The sequence below is a fragment of the Bos indicus genome, chromosome 21, assembly GCF_029378745.1.
Source record: "Bos indicus isolate NIAB-ARS_2022 breed Sahiwal x Tharparkar chromosome 21, NIAB-ARS_B.indTharparkar_mat_pri_1.0, whole genome shotgun sequence".
Lineage (NCBI taxonomy): Eukaryota > Metazoa > Chordata > Mammalia > Artiodactyla > Bovidae > Bos > Bos indicus.
Genome location: NC_091780.1, coordinates 59,718,692 through 59,723,194, shown reverse-complemented (window position 1 = coordinate 59,723,194; position 4,503 = coordinate 59,718,692). Strand labels below are relative to the sequence as shown.

The window sequence follows — 4,503 nt, the reverse complement described above, 5'->3', positions numbered from 1 at the left end:
TTCGCTGGGACTCTGGAAAATCTTCTACCGGGGTGCTCGTAGTGCTGCAGGCCATAGGGTCGCAAAGAGTCGGACACGACTGAGCGCCTGAACAACAATGGCGCTCGTGATGCTCGTCTGAGAGCGACTGAACAACAATGGCGCTCGTGATGCTCATCTGACACTTCTTCCCCTCCTTTGTCCTTCAGGGCTCCCAGCTCACTGTAAGACCCAGCTCGACCCAGTTCCAGAAGCTGTTAACTCACCACTGGGCAGGGACCCCACCCCCACCATTGATAAAAATCGCCCTTCTTTTCTAAAATACTTTGCCTATATCTTAATCCCATCAATATAATTCTGTCGTGTCCGACTCTTTGCAACCCCATGGACTGTAGCCCACCAGGCTCCTCTGTCCATGTGATTTTCCAGGCAAGAATACCGGAATGGGTTGCCATTTCCTTGTCCAGAGGATCTTCCCAACCCAGGGATCGAACCTGGGTCTCCTGCATTGTAGGCAGACAGTTTACCATCTGAGCCATCAAGGAAGTCCAATATAATTCTAGAAGGCAATAAAAACAGACTTTTGATTTTCCTATTTACAAAACAGTTTTGCTTATCTCCCATAAATCATCCGGCAACATCCCCTGTCCTAACCCGTTTCTCCTCTGTAGCCGGCTACCTACAACCTCTCGGGAAGCAGAGTTTTTGCCCCCACTTGGAAACCTTCCTCAAAACAAATTTCTTCAAGTCAGAGGACTCAGGTTTTTAACTTCCTTCTAGGACAAAACTCAGAGATCACCAGAAAGCAGAAGTGCCGCTCCACTTAATACCTCAGAGGATGGGAGGATCCCTTGATCAGAACGGTTTCTGTAAGGCTGTTTGTCTTTTTCCTCCTTGGATTACAGGAATTCTGTATCCTGGACGGTAATCCTTTGTTTAGTAAAGTGTGTCCATTGTCTCCCTCCAGTTTGTGGTTTGTTTGCTGAAGGTGAATTTGAACAACAGTTCTTGATTTTCCTTAAGTTGTGTATTTACCAATCTTTCCTAGAACTGTTCTTAAATCTCTTTAAGAAATAAGAAAATACTTCCTTACCTGGAAGTCATGAGAGTATTCTCTATTATCTCTTAGAATTTTTTAAAGCATGTATTCCTTAAAATAAATAAATATACTGTATCTTTCTTATGTACACCTTTATCTGGATCTAGTTTTCCTAAGGGACAGCATGGGGTGAGGATCTATTTTTGTTTTTTCCCTCCTATGGATACGAGTCACCCCAGCATCTTACAGACTAGTTCTTCCTCTTGCTGGTGGCCTGAAATGCTGCTTCAGTCAGTTATCAGGTTACCGAGTGTGCTTGGGTTTCTTTCTGAGTTTTTTTTTTTTTTTTTTCTGCTTCACTGGTCAGTTTCTCTGTGCCAATAACACACTGCCATAATCCACATAGTTTTATAATAAATCTCCACATCTTCTGGGCGAATCGCCCCACTTCATGCTTCTTCAGGAATGTCTTGGCTATTCTTGGGTCTTTGTTCTTCCATATAAATCTTTGAATCGGCTTGTTCAGTTCCTTTAAAAATCCAGTGGGGATTTTGATTGGCATTGTATTAAGTCTATGGCTCAATCTAGGGATATTTGAGACCTGGGACATATCAAATCTTCTGGCCATGAATTGAAAACCTTCCTCCATTTATTTATGACCTCTTTAACGATTTTTCTCTAAGAGTATAAAAGTCTTCCACATTTAAAAAATAATTATCTGTAGGGGTCTCATAGCTTTTCTTCTGTTGCTATTACAAATAAAATCATTTTTGAAACTTACATTTTCTCTTTCAAGTTAATATATTTTCTTTTTCATTAAATGACTTTTTTAGATTTTTAAATTTTACAGACAACTTGTAAAGGTTACTTTCCATTTACAGTTACTACAAAGTATTGGCTATATTTCCCATGTTCTAGAATACCCTTGAGCCTACCTTACCCCCAATAGTTTGTGCCTTCCATATCCCCAGCCCTATACTTCCTCTTTCCCCTTCCCCACTCGTGACCACTTGCTTTTAAAAACAAACAAAAAAACCTTTTTATTTTATATTGGAGTATAGGTAATTAACACTGTTGTGATGGTTTCAGGTGAACAAGCAAAGGGACTCAACCATACATACACATGTATCCATTCTCCCCCGAACTGCTCTCCTGGCCAGGCTGCTGCATAGCACTGAGCAGCTCCATGTGCTGTACAGTAGGTAGTAACCACTAGTTTGTTCTCTGTAAGTCTGCTTTTCTTTTCTGTTATATTCACTAGTTTGTTGAATTTTTTAGATTCCATATTACCAGTGATATCATATAGTATTTATCTTTCTCTGTCTGACGTATTTTGCTTAGCATAATGCCCTCCAAGTGAAGCTACAGTTTCTAATTGCTTGTTACAGGTGTATAGAAATGGAATTCACTTTTTAAAAATTATTATTGACCTTATATATCTATTTTCCTGAGCTCTTATTAACATTAATAATTTTTAGATTCTTTCATATTTCCTATGTAAGTAATCATATCAGCTGTGAATAATGATGGTTTTATTTCTTTTTTTCTTTGACACTTTTTTCTTGTCTTATTGTGCTAGTTAGGACCTCTGGGGCAGAAGTAGGGATTGAAGGCACTCTTCTCATAGCTCTAATCTGAGGAAAAGGTTCAAATTTACCAACGTTAAGACTGGGGATTTAGGTACATACATTTATCTTGTCAAGTAAGCTTTATACAACTTCTATTTTGATAGATATTTTTGTGTTTGTGTAAATGATTGGTTACAAGTGGGTGTTCAATTTTCCAAAGTCTTATTTCTATACATACTGGGATGATTTATTCCAATCTGGTAAAGTAGTGAATATTTATAATGTTTTCCCAATATTAAATCACTTTCGCATTTCGGGGATTAAACCCAACTTAGCCCTCATGCATTCTTTTTCAGATATTGCCAGATTTCACTTTGGTAATATTTTAGGGCTCAGACGGTAAAGACTATGCCTGCAATGCAGGAGACCTGGGTTTGATTCCTAGGTCAGGAAGATCCCCTAGAGAAGGGAATGGCAACCCACACCCCCATTAGATAAGAATTTTGCATTCATGTTAATGAATTAGCTTGATCTATCCTATATTCCTTCCTCATACTGTCCCTGAATGATTTTGATATCAAGGTTATATTACCATCATAGAATGAGTTAGGCATTTTTTTAATCTCTGGAAGATTTTGTGTAAGACTGGGATGAGCTTGGAGAAGGCAATGGCACCCCACTCCTGTACTGTTGCCCAGAAAATCCCATGGATGGAGGAGCCTGGTAAGCTGCAGTCCATGCGGTCGCTAAGAGTCAGACATGACTGAGTGACTTCACTTTCACTTTCCACTTTCATGCATTGGAGAAGGAAATAGCAACCCACTCCAGTGTTCTTGCCTGGAGAATCCCATGGATGGAGAAGCCTGGTAGGCTGCAGTCCATGGGGTCGCACAGAGTCTGACACGACTGAATCGACTTGGCAGCAGGAATGAGCTTGAAAGATTGGTTGAACTTCCCTGTTTTATGGTTTTTTTTTTTAATCTGTAATTACTTTTTTCCTGTTGTTAACCTCTTATTCATTTTTTAAATAGTTCTGAGGAAACTGGGGCTTTTTAATCCTTCTGAATAAATTTTGGAATTATGTTTAAGCATTCAAATTTTTGGCAAAAAGATTTGTATACAATTTTATTAGATCTTCACTGTAGTATAGTTTTAATCTATTTTATTTTTTTATTTTTATTTATTTTTTAAATATGGAATGCTTCACGAATTTGCATATCATCCTTGCGCAGGGGCCATGCTAATCTTCTCTGTATCGTTCCAATTTTAGTATATGTGCTGCCGAAGCGAGCACTTAATCTATTTTAATTCCTAACATTGTCATGTGTACATATGCTTTTTCAAAAAATTAGTCTTACCAGAAGTTTGACTACCTTATTAATCTTTTCAAAGAACCAATATTTAGCCTAGTTGATCTGCTCTGTTATAGCATTTTTTCCCCCAATTTCATTAATTTCTGATCTATGTTTATTGTCTTCTCCTTTCTACTTTTTCTGGGGGTATTCTTTTCTTTCTTTTTTTTAGTTTATACATTTTCAGCTTTTCCTTCATTTTAATATAATATTGAAAGGTATGGATTTCTCCTTAAAGTATCATACTTGCTACTTAACTGAAGTAGTAGCATGTGATATATTCAGAATCAGTCAACTCAAATTATTTCAAAATTTACTTTTTTTTTTTCATTCATTAGCCAATCTGAAGTCTACTTTCACATTTCCAAACATAGAGGATGACTAAAATTTGTCCTTGGATTATCTGTATCAACATTCTTAACTCCATCATGCTTAGAGGACATATAATATATATATGATAATGATTATTTGAAACATAATGACAAATGTTTTGTAGTTTAATAAACTCTGTATATTTCAACCATGCTTTTTGACCACAGTGGAATTAAACTGTTGGGTTGGCCAA

At 37.4% G+C, this 4,503-nt stretch overlaps 1 non-coding gene across 1 annotated transcript; it reads right to left on the bottom strand.

The window, feature by feature from the left end:
- Positions 1 to 3,773: 3,773 nt before the first annotated feature.
- On the bottom strand, positions 3,774 to 3,880 carry LOC139178516 (U6 spliceosomal RNA). The gene has a single exon (XR_011562900.1). It is a non-coding gene; the product is annotated as a U6 spliceosomal RNA (small nuclear RNA).
- Between the last annotated feature and the right edge of the window lie 623 nt (positions 3,881 to 4,503).